At 39.8% G+C, this 13,119-nt stretch overlaps 1 pseudogene; it reads left to right on the top strand.

Annotated features, from left to right (window-relative positions):
* The first annotated feature begins 5,929 nt into the window (after positions 1-5,929).
* On the top strand, positions 5,930-12,692 carry LOC117625638 (annotated as a pseudogene).
* The last annotated feature ends 427 nt before the right edge of the window (positions 12,693-13,119 follow it).

The following is a 13,119-nucleotide window of genomic DNA, read 5'->3' as shown; positions in this document are numbered from 1 at the left end:
AGAACATAAGTCTTTTTCCAGGTGCAGACTTCAAATATCTAAGTATCCGAAGAACTGCATTCATATGGTCTTCACTTGGAGAGTGCATAAATTGACTGACAACGCTCACCGCATAAGCAATGTCTGGTTGAGTATGTGACAAATAGATCAATCTTCCCACTAACCTTTGGTATCTTTCTTTGTTAGTTAGAACTTGATCCTGATATTCTCCAAGATGATGATTCTGAACAATAGGAGTGTCCACAGGTTTACAATCTAGCATTCCTGTGTCTGTCAACAAGTCTAAGACATATTTCCTTTGAGAGAGAAATATGCCTTGCTACGATCGAACCACCTCAATTCCCAAGAAATACTTGAGTCCACCTAGATCCTTCATCTCAAACTCCGTAGCCAGATAGTCTTGTAGCTGTGATATTTCTTGTTTATCATTCCCAGTAATAATCATATCATCAACATAGATTATTAATGCTGTTACCTTTCCTTTTCGATGTTTCAAGAACAGAGTATGATCAGAGTTGCACTGTTTGAAACCATTGTTCTTCATTGCCATGGTGAACCGTCCAAACCATGCACGTGGTGATTGTTTCAATCCATACAATGCTTTTTGTAACCTGCAAACTGTTCCAGTCTCAGTAGTATTATATCCAGGAGGAATGTCCATGTACACCTCCTCCGTGAGTTCGCCATGTAGAAAAGCATTCTTTACATCAAACTGGTGTAGTGGCCAATCCAAATTAGCTGCAAGGGACAATAAGACTCTGACGGTGTTTAACTTTGCAACTGGAGCAAAGGTTTCTTCATAGTCTATACCATAGGTTTGTGTGTACCCTTTTGCCACAAGTCTTGCCTTGTATCGCTCGATAGATCCATCTGCATTGTGTTTTATAGTAAACACCCATCTACATCCGATAGTCTTTTTTCCTCGGGGTATAGTCTCCAATGTCCAAGTCTGATTTTTCTCAAGGGCTTTCATCTCCTCTTTTATAGCTTGGACCCACTTAGGATCTTTCAATGCTTCAGAGACCTTGGTTGGAATATGGATAGCAGACAACTGATGCACAAAAGCCTTGAGTGGTTCAGACAGCTTCTCAGTGGATACATGATTTGCAATTGGATACTTGGATGTCTTGCCAATATAAGGTGAATAACGGTTTGGTGGCTTCCCACGATTTTGCCTGAAAGGTAATTGATATCCAATAGTTTTATCATCTAAATGCACAAGTCTAGTAGGAGTAGTTACCTCAAGGATATTCTCAGGAGATTGGTCTGTTGGTACTGTTGAGTTAGAGGGGGGTCTTCATCTTGTTGTTCTATATTGTCTGTAGGTGTGAGACTCGGATCAGAAATATCTTCGCATGGATCAGGTGGGTCAGGCAATTGATCGCTATGAATGGGCGATTGGTCGCTTTTCGACAGAGAGTAATCTCGTGCTCCAGACTCGGAATGATCAATCATTTCTGTACAAAGGAGAATTTCTTTATTTTCCAAGTTGCTCCAATTCTTCTCTTCACTTCGTATCTCCCCTTGAAGTGTAGAATTGGATGATGGGTCATGGAAGAACAGCTCAGATTCCAGAAAGGTCACATCCAAAGTGACATAGGTTCGTTGGGTAGGAGGGTGATAACAGCGGTAGCCTTTCTGATGAGTGGCATAACCCACAAAAAAACAACGAAGCGCACATGGATCAAGTTTGCTACGTTGATTTTTGTGGAGATGAACGAAAGCCACACATCCAAAGATTCGGGGTGTGAGTACCAAAACAGAAGGCAGATGTCTGTGTTGTGCAAGTACCTGTAAGGGAGTTTTAAAGGTCAATACACCAGAAGGCATGCAGTTGATCAGATGAACTGCGGTGACAATAGCATCATCCCAGTGATGGCGAGGAACATGAGCGCCAATCAGAAGTGCTCAGGCGGTTTCAAGAAGATGTCGATTCTTTCGTTCAGCAACACCATTTTGTTGTGGTGTCTGAGGACAAGTCGTCTCATGGATAATTCCATGTTGTTGGAAGTAAGTCTGAAAGTCATGATTGACAAATTCTCCACCATTGTCTGAGAGAAGAATCTGGATTTGAGCATTAAACTGAGTTTTCATCTGTTTGTGGAAGGACTGAAAACAGGAAAACACTTCATTTTTATTCTTCAGCAAATAAAGCCATGTCATCCGTGTACAATCATCGATGAATGTGACAAACCATCGAACACCAGAAGGAGCAGTGATAGGAGAAGGTCCCCGGACATCAGAATGAATTAACGTAAATGGAGTAGTACACTTGTTCGTACTCAACGGGTAGGGCACACGGTGACTCTTGGCCAAAATACAAGTATCACATGTGAAGTCGGAGTCCTTGAAACCTGAGAATAAATCTGGTATAAGATGCTTCATATAACTAAAAGACGGATGTCCCAATCGACGGTGCCACAACCAGATTTGCTTTTGTTTGCTATCAAAGGGATTTGTCACGCTGTTAGCCATGCCGGGACTGAAGTCATCGACATAATATAGCCCCCCTCTCTTAGTACCACGACCAAGAATCTCCTTAGTGTGAATATCCTGAAGCAAAAAAAAAACTCGGGTAAATGAGTACACAACAATTCAATTGTTCAGTAAGCTGACTAACTGACAACAATTTAGTGGATAAAGATGGAACAAGTAAAGTATTAGACAGTGTGAAAGAGGATGAGAGTGCAACAGTGCCAGCCCCTGTCACAGGATAAGTAACACCATTGGCATTTGCAATACAGGTTCGTCGAGGTTGTGTAGTATTCAGAAAATCATCAGGATCAAACGTCATATGATCGGTTGCACCGGAATCAATTATCCAGCTCTTGGAATCAATCTTATCGGAAGTATGGAATCCATAACCAGTACCATTATTGGTCATATTGCATTGTCCTCGATCTGTAAGAGTAGCCCACCAATTGGGGTAGCCATGCGATTTAAAACAAGTCTCACAAGTGTGTCTCGGATCACCACAATATGCGCAATCTGGTCCATGTGTCGGGGTCGTTAGTCTAGAAGTCATAATCTGTGCAGCGGAAGATGCATAGGATACAGGTTGAGTAAGAATTGGGATCGGAATCTGAGCCTGAGTCGGGGCCGGAGTCGGAGTCGAAATCGGGATCAGGGTCTGAATCAAAGACAAATTCGGGGTTGGGGTCATCATCGGAGTGGGGGTCGGGGTCGTCTTCGTAGTCGGGGTCGGGGTCGTCGTCGTCATAGTCGGGGTCGGGGTCGGGGTCGTCAAAAGAGGATCCTGATTCTGGATCGGGTTCGGGGTCAAAGTTTGCATCTGTAGGAGCGGAGCCATCTGGGCACTCAACTCAACGATGGTTGGTGGAGAATGAGAGAAGGAGTCGGTGGTGCTACCTCCATGAGGGTTGAAAAAATCATCAACCCCCATAGCAGCGGCAGGGGTTTGAAACTAGAGTAAGCAATTCCAAGATCGCCGCTCTGATACCATGCTAAAATATGAAAACTATGAGAGAATATTTGTTTGTGGGAATTTTCTGTGTATTCTTCTCCTTGTAGGAGGTCATATTTATAATACAACAAAACCTGAATGGGCAAGTAAATAATAAATTCCTAAATCTATTTGTAGTAGGAAATCAGGAATTAAAGTAAATCAATTACAATTATAATAGGAATTCTTGGTGTGTAAGGAAACTAAGTCAATATCCACAAGTCACGCCAACATACAATTGTCAGAGGAGCAATTTCTTGGGTTTCAAAGAAACAAACATGTATAGCACATTCAACTATGGAATCTGAATTTATGGCATTGGCAGGAGCAGGTAAAGAAGCGGATGGCTTAGAAATATGTTATTAGAAATAAAGTTGTGGCCACAACTGATGTCGTCCATTTGTTTATACTGTGATAGTGAGCCTACTTTGTCTAGAGCTTATAGTAAAGGTAGTGTCCTTTGAGAAAGTGGAGTTGCACACTTTCAAATAAATTGAATGAATTCCTTCTATATTCTATAAATACTTCCTATTGTTAACAGAGCAAGATATCAGAAACAGTGGTTTGCCAAGAACCCATTATCAAACTCAATTGAGTGGGGGACAAATAACACTTTAAGAAAACAATTCAAATCGTACCTCAAAGTCTTTCCATATTTCAGTTTTTACTCAACATCTGATTTGGTAAGTTTCACATCAAAGATTAGTTATAAGTGAAAATACATGTAGGATGACTAAAAATGCCTAGAGGAGGGTGAATAGGCTAATTTAAGATTATAATTAAATAAGTAAAAATAAACTTCGATAGCAGGATTGATATGGCTTATCAATCCTGAAACGTGATGAGCATAAAATAAAAGAACACGCATAGAATTATTTTACGTGGTAAAACCCCACCTCTGGGGAAAATCCACGGGACTCCTCAGTCCAACACAAATCCACTATAGAACAATGATTACAAGAAGTACTCACACACTTATCCTAGACACATTCTAGATAATGTTTACCTACTTCTTCGTAACTCAACTTATGTCACGGGATGGTCTTCGACAATCCTTATGTTGAACGCAATACTGGCCACGATTGCTTCAAGCTCGCCGGAGGAAAATCTCCAGCACGGTCTTGGTGCCCTCAACCGTATGAGTCACCAACATGCATATGAATGCAATATGAATTATTAAAGTGTTTGATAAATCACCAAGTAAACATAGAACACTTGATGATTTATCTCAAATATATGCACATCACCTTTTGCTTAAGAATTCTATATGCTCAACACAAATATCAAAAGCTGTACAAAACCAAAGAGATGCACACGATGATTCATACAAAACTTATTCTCCACAATCCACGTGAAGACCCACAACCACAACTCAATATCTTGCCATGCGAATTTGATAGTCATAGAATCCTATATGGTTTCGTCATATTCTCAATTGCACTCCAATCAATTGTTTATCCAATGAAACAATATATATCAAGATGTAAACACGAAACCAAATAGGATATTAATTAAAACATCCTTTCCAAGTCCAAGATAATGAAAACATAATATTTTTAATCTAAATCAAAATAGAGTTCAACTACGAAAGTAATATTAAGAGATAAAATCTAATCCTATTAAAAATAAGATTAAGATAAAAATACTTTGAGTGAAAATAACTCCAATTAGGAATCCTATAATGAATGCATGATTATGTCATGAGTTACCTGAAATCAGTTTCTCATATCACTCTAGTCATGCCTTGGAAGTATGAGATTGAACGAGTTGTGCCAAAACGTCCAGTAACAATTCTTCACACACTAATTTTTCACCTATACTAAAGTGTAGGAAATGACAATACAAATTTCATACTAACAATAAGGCAGATCATCAACATCTTGGTTCAGGGCACTCTGTTGGGACAAAAGATTAGTTAACGACAACTGCATGGAAGCGGCGAAAGTGGACCAAATTACAGCTTTATTAAGAAGAGTCTAATGCATATATGGATGCCACCGAAAAAAAGAAAAGAAAAGAAAAAGTCTAATAATGCGTGGATGCCAACCAAACTGAACGAACAACCAACAAATTAAGAAGAGGTTACAGCTAGTTTAGGCGCAACTAATTAACTAATTAATCCCTCACTATGGAAACTTTGATTTCTATTCATTCCTCTTTAATTTGTGTTGTGTGATAACAATCACTTTTCTTTTCTATTTTCATTGTCATAGTCTTTGTCTTTGTCTTTGATGAGAGTGGTGTTTCTAGCGATTTGGACGTCATCAAGGCAAAAGAAAGACGTCATGAGATAGCTAGGGAGGGCTGACAGAAACCCAGAATTCCTATTATCTAATTTGTAAATAGAGTTTGTAGCTCAACTAGGTAAGAGCAGTTTCTTTTGCATTTGAGGTCTTTTGTTCGAATCCTCCAATTCTTTAACAACGCTTTTATAAAAAAGAATTGTAAATATAAGTATCGTATGTAATGGATGATGCGCTACGGGACAATGGCGGGGTAGTAGAAGCAGATGTTACGAGGGTATGTTATAATAAAACGATAACACACGTGACTGGGGTGTGGAAGGCTGAGAATGCCGTGCTTTCAACTCTTCCTCTCTTCTTCACCCAACTAGGTCTCATTATGTTTATATGCCACCTTCTCAAGCTTCTCCTTGCACCTTTGCACCAACCTCGCATCGTTGCTTACATTATTGTAAGTAAGCTGTAATTCTATTCTATATCTCTATGCTCTATGCTCTATGCTTTATTATCAGAATTTTATAGCGAGAGACAAACGATTACGTACCTGGTGAAACACGAATTTTCATTGAGAATATCACATCTATACATATAATATTGATATTTTAATGACAAAGACAAATAATAATACATTGGCACGCACATTGCAGGGTGGCATAATTTTGGGTCCATCTTATATCCAGAAAACCCAGTTCTCTCGCAAATACCTATTTCCAGTCAAAAGCACATTGACCATAGAGACAATGGCCAACTTGGGGTTGATATACTACATGTTCCTCCAGGGCTTAGAGGTCGATTTCAAGCCAATTTTGCAGGCCAGAAAAAAAGTTTGGAGCATTGCCACTGCTGGAATTCTGGTTCCCCTCCCTCTTGGCTATCTCCTGCATAAAACCCTAACACCCAACTCCCGCCCACTAAAGGCGACCACTTATGGTCCTTTATTCTGGGGCATCACCCTTACCACCACCAACTTCGCCGAACTTGCCCGAGTACTTGCCAATGCTAAGCTACTGCACAGTGACGTTGGCCGGACCGCCCTCTCCGTAAGCGTCATCAACGACCTTATGTCTTCAGTTCTTCTTGTCATCACGGTGGCCACAATCAGCGATGGCAAACTTTACACGGTGTTGTCCACTTTCACATTGATCATATTCTGTGTATACGGGCTTCGTCCAGCGCTGTTGTGGATGGTTCGTAACACGAGCTTTTTTGAAGAAAAGTACGACATGGACAGCCAAATATGCTTTATCATGGCCGGGGTTCTACTGTTTGGGTTCATTAGTGATGCGTTCGGGTCACACTCCATTCTTGGGGCCTTCATGTTGGGAGCCATTTTGCCCAAGGGAGAGCTCAAAACTGCAATCACCGAAAAGGTTGAGGACTTTGTGTCAAAAATCTTGTTGCCCCTCTTCTTTTTGATTCTTGGGATGAGAACGCATGTCGTTGTTGTCTTTCGCAGTACAAGCCTTCTAATTGTCATGTCAATTGTTGCCCTGGCTTTCCTCGCTAAATTTGTTGTGACTTTCGTCGCTGCCATCATCAACAAAATGTCGGTGAGGGACAGTTTGGCTTTCGGACTAGTCATGAACACCAAAGGCCTGCTGGCTATAATAATCCTCAATTCTGGGCGGGACTTACATGTATGTATATACTATTATGTACAACTATTTCCTTATTGCATGTGCAGCGGCCTCTTCCCCACCCACATACACACAATATTCCATGATTAATTAATCAAGTTGGGGATAATATTGATGTTGCTGGTAATTGACCGCTGGCCTGTCTCCCCGAAATTTAACACAATGGTACCAAGTGTTCTCCTAAACAATAGTACACATAGATTACATCTAAGAAATATATATCTTAAAACCATGTGTTAAATTCCTGATTTTATATTGTTTTAATTGGCAAATATATATATATATATATATATATATATATATAAATGCAGGTTTTGGACCACAATACTTTTTCAGTAATGATGCTTGCAATTTTGATAATGACGGCAGCAGTTGGACCCATTTTGGCTTTGATTTACAAGTCGAATGTGCCATCTAAGCAGCACAAGCACAGAAGCATAAGAAGCATACAACCCAACTCAGAGTTTCGAATCCTTACTTGCTTCCATTCAACAAGCAATGTTTCAAGCGTCATCAATCTGTTGGAGATTTCCAATCCCACTAAACAATCCCCGATGTTCGTCTTTGCGGTCCATCTGGTGGAGCTCAGTGGCCATGCTTCTGCCATGCTCATAGTCCACGACACATGCAGCAATATTCGTAAGACAAGTAAAATTACAGCCAAAAATCAAAAGCACTCTTCGCCTTCTGACCAAATTGTCGCTGCCTTTGAAAAACTTGAGACCGAAAGTGAAGAAAGCAGCTTGTTCGTGGAGGCACTAACTGTTGTGTCCTCTTACGCCTCCATGCATGAGGACATTTGCAACCTTGCGGACGACAAGAGTGCAGACCTCATAATCATTCCTTTCCACAAGCAATCCACCATTGACGGGGGAATGGACAACGGAAACCCCTCTTTTAGAGGCATTAACAAGAACCTTCTAGAGAACGCTTCTTGTTCGGTGGCCATCTTCGTGGATCGTGGACTCACCGATTCATCTAACATTAAAAATGAAGATGGCCATGGCTGCTGCCGCTGTGCCATGCTCTTCATTAGTGGGTCAGATGACCGCGAGGCATTGGCATATGCATGGAGGATGGCCAGCAATCCTAACCCTAAACCTAATATCAGATTAACTGTGGTTCGTTTCATCGTCAGTAAAGATGCGGCAGTTCATTCAGATCTCCCTCCCAACAATCCTAATAATAATGATCACGATCATGATGAGGACGAAGAGAAGAATATTTTAGAGGTGATAGAGGAAAATGAGAAGGAGAAACAACTAGACGACCAATATATAGAGAGCTTTGTGCTCAATACTAGGAACCAACCTTCCATAAAATTAATTCACGAGGTGTTGAACAATGGAGAAGAAACTCTCAAATTGATAAGCTCCATGGGAAGTGACTATAATCTTTATATTGTGGGAAGAGGGCAAACAGGTTCCTCACCACTCACGTTCGGGCTATCCGAGTGGGGTGACTGCCCGGAGCTCGGACCCTTGGGAGATGCATTGGCATCGTCCAACATTGTGGCCAGCGCCTCGATTCTCATAGTGCATCAAGGTCGTGCTGTTGGCAAGTCCTTATTTAGTTAGGATTTTGGTTCCTTACTTAGTTAGGATTTTGGTTCCTTATTTTATTAGAATTTTGGTTACTTACCAATTATTATTTAGTCCTATTATAATAGAGATTTACTTCCTATTGTATTTCTACTTTGTTTGACATGATATCAAAGCCTAGTTTCTAACATGTGATAACCTCTGTCAAATTGAGAGTCGTTGGCACTCCTCATTCCTAATCCATCATGGGTCTTCATCTTGTATAGTCATCTTCTTTTGATCAATCCTCTCATATGTGTTTTCACCACCACCTAGCCTTCACATGCTTCTTTGCTACTGTTCCAAATTTTTTTATTTTTAATCTTTGTATGCCCGATGGTCTTTCTTGATGTCCCAGCTTCTTTATCTTTGAAACTTCATAACAGGTCTCTTTACTCCGTGAGCCTCGTCACCGCTCACCGAGCCGTTGCTTTCCTTCTCGAGCCTCGTCACCGCTCGCCGAGCCTTTCCTTTGACTGTTCTGCTGATCTCTGTCTTCTTTGGCTGTTCTCTTGAGTTGCCTTTCCGCTTCTCAGTTTTGAGTACCCTTTCTCTGTTTCTCTCTTTGCTCTATTTAGCTCTCTTTTATTTATGTTTATCTCTTTTGTTTGTCTATGCCCAATGGCTGGTGTTTGTTGTGTTCTTTCCCCACGCCATCTCTCCATCTTTGTCACTCTAGCCTTTCCCGTTGGGTGTTTATTATTTATTTTTCTATCTCCTTCCCTATTACCCTTATGCTTATTTCTTTCTACCTTTGGCCTCTTTCCAATATTCATCCCTTTCTCTGTCTGTCTATTTCCTCAGATACCTTCCTTTGTCATTATTTTCCTTCAATCACAACATTATTCTATCCTTTTTTCGGTTCTAGCACCTCACTTTCTTCCACTAGTTTCTTTTTCAAAATTGTCACATGCAATTTCCCATGCTTTACTTTTTAAATATCTTTAGTTTCTTCCTCTTTGATCTATCGATGTGGTTTCCCCTGCTATGCTACCAAACTCTTTTCAGGTCCTCTCTATTTCTCATCTTTCTTTTACCAACCTTTTCCATTTTGTTGTTCTCTCACTGCATTATCTCTCGCTTTCACAACTCCCTTATATAATATTGCTTCCTTTTGATGGGCACTCTATCTATTCCTATTCCACACATGAAAGGTTTCCTTTTTTCGGTGTCCTTTGCTCTAATTCCTGTTTGAGCACCTTATCTTTGTCTTTGTCTCTGTTCATGATTTGTTGGGTTTCCTCCTTTACTATTCCCTTTTTCTAAATATTTTTCTTCATGGGACAGCTTTATGCTACCACCTTCCCCTCTTGCATTTGTTTCTGCCACGAGACTGGCATGTTTGAGTCTCTTTACTATTATTTCAATTTATCTTCTGCCAAATCTCGACCCTTTACCAGTGTCAGATTTGATGGGGAAATAGATGCAACTTTATTTGGGTGCTGCAACTTTATTTTTCGGTGTTGCTTTCTCCAAATTTGGACTCTCATACATCGTCGGATTTGAGGGGGAGTGACATCGCTGCTCATCTATTCCACTGCAATTTAGCTAACTATCTGCCATGACTGATTCTTCTACATTTGAGCGTCAGTCAGCTTCTGTTTCTTAAGTGCCACTTCTCTTATGGTTCTGATGACCCGTTCTCTTCAGGGGGAGAGGGGGAGTGAAGATAAGTTGTCTGTACGATAATGGAAGTATTTGTCATTGTTATTGCTGCTGACTACTATGTCCTTTACTGGTGCCAGTTGAAATTGGTACTTAGGTGACGAGAGGTAAATTTAAAAGATATTCAACCAAGAACGCAACAAACTTCACACACTCTAGACCTTGACCAAATACTCTTATGACTAGTCAACTGTTAGATATGAATTATACCAAACAATAACATACACAGAGCATACCAAGATGTACCTGCAAGCGTAGAGAATTACTAGTGACAACCTAGGCACTTAGAAGGACCCGTCAATCTAGGCATCCCATGTGCTAGCAACAACTATGGTGAAAGTGTATGAAGACAACATAATCAAGCAAACACCAAACAGCAAAAAAAGATGACTAGTCAACCGCACAAATCCAGATGACTAGTCAACTATCAAGAACACAAACCCAGAAAATTTACAGAGATGGAAACAAGAAATTGTTTACTCAGAAATCCATCATTGGGAAAAACTGGGGGTCATCAACCGACCAGGCAATCCACTAAGAAAAAAGATTCTTACAAAGAACACGAGCAAGCTCAAGAAATTCCTAGGTCTATTTAGGAAGATGAGCTATACCTCCTTTGTGCAATCTTCTTCTCCAACTTAGCAAAGCTTGAAGCTCAGGTCTTCATGGCAATGGCAGCTCCTTCTCCAGCTCTTTCATCCCATGGCACTAGCTTGCAAGCTCTAACTCAGACAGAAATGAAATTTGGATTCATGGAGAAAATGACCAATTTTTTCAAGAAACCATACTCTTGAAGAAATCAATCTTGAATCTGACCTAGATGTATATGATAGAGTGTTTGATCTAGCAAGATGAAGTTTTCATATTTCAAATGCAGTTTTCAAAAAGAAACAATTTGAAAAACTCAAAGATGAAAAATATGAAGGTTACTCTTGAGGAAGAAGAAGCGAAAGTTTGCTATGAAACTTTCCAAAAACTTGTCCCCAAAAGTGACGGCTGCCAAATGAGGAATTCTTTGGCTTTTACCAAAAATTCCTAGGTCAAAATAGACACATGGCAGCTGAGAAATTCGTAGAAAAGGACAAAAAAATGGTTAAGCCCCAGCTGGAAACAATGAGCTGGAAATCCTAATTGAAACAAAGGTTGACTAGTCATACGAAAGAAAAATGACTAGTCATACGAATGCAAGATGACTATCATACGAAGGAAAGATGACTAGTCATAATCTTAAGAAATTTAGTGAATGCAATGTAGTGTAATGCAGAATTTACCTTTGTCAAACGCATTGTTTTCCATCAGAATGTAGGCAGATAAGAACACCTAGAGAAGTAATTCTTAATCTAAACTTAGAGCTTGAGAAACTACAATGATTGTGGTCGATGTTGCCACCGTTGATGTTGCCTTTGCTTTCTTTGCTTTCCGTTGATCTGGTCATTGTCGTTGTTGTTGTTGTGGCCTTGCCCTTTGTCTTTGCTTCTGCCTTATCTACTGTCGTGCTTACAGGATTTCTGTGTTCTACCTTATCCACTGCCGTACTCACAGGGTTTCTGTGTTCTGCCTTACCTATTGCCGTGCTCACAGGGTTTCTATGTTCTGCTATGTGACCTGCTCTGTTTGTGTTTCCGCTGCGAACTTTACTTTAGTTTGTCACTTGTTTCACTCGTGGTTGACGAAAAGACCTTCTCTACAATTGGTGCTTCTCAAGTATGGTGTTCTATGACTCACTTGTCAAGTTGGGCATGCGAAATATCTTTGCCTAACTTGAGGGGGGTGTTGGCAAGTCCTTAGTTAGGATTTTGGTTCCTTATTTTATTAGAATTTTGGTTACTTACCAATTATTATTTAGTCCTATTGTAATAGAGATTTACTTCCTATTGTAATTTAGATATATTTCATATTTTATTTAGAGTTAACACATCTTTGTACTTGTATAAATACCTCCATATTGGAGAAGAATAAAAATATGAGCGTATCTGAGCATAACTAAATATTTGCCCTATTTTATTTGACACGTGCTTTAGTGGATGAATTAGTTGATCAACATCTTAGCGAGTAGTCTCTTACATCTGAAAATTTCAGCTACTCTATCTTGAGCCCTTTGTGAACCCTAAAAGTAGTAGAACTGGTGGTCAAGATGAAGATTTACAATGCACCTTCCAATTCCCTAGAAAAGCTTGGTCAAATGAAAAAATATATGTATATGTTTGGACCAAATTTGTCAACCTAAGTAGCTAGCTCAATTTTTTTTTGCATGGAGTTTGATGGTGGTGGTGGTGGCGGCACAACTGATATTTGATTTAATTGATGTTTTGACATTGCCTACTTAAATGAAATGAAATGTTGAAAGTCTTTAATTTTCTTTTATTGTTGTTGTCATGGTAATTAGTTATGTTTTTTTTTTTACCTCTTCTTTTTGTTACTATCTGACTAGCCATGTTTTGGTTCAAATTAATTTTATTTTTCGAGCATTTTTCTATATTCTTCGTACTCTAGGAACTCTGGAGAAATTTGGTGACAATATGTAAAGATGA

This window comes from Prunus dulcis, chromosome 4, assembly GCF_902201215.1.
Source record: "Prunus dulcis chromosome 4, ALMONDv2, whole genome shotgun sequence".
Taxonomy (NCBI): Eukaryota; Viridiplantae; Streptophyta; class Magnoliopsida; order Rosales; family Rosaceae; genus Prunus; species Prunus dulcis.
Note: the sequence above shows the minus strand (reverse complement) of the source record. Positions and strands in the feature narration are given on the sequence as shown.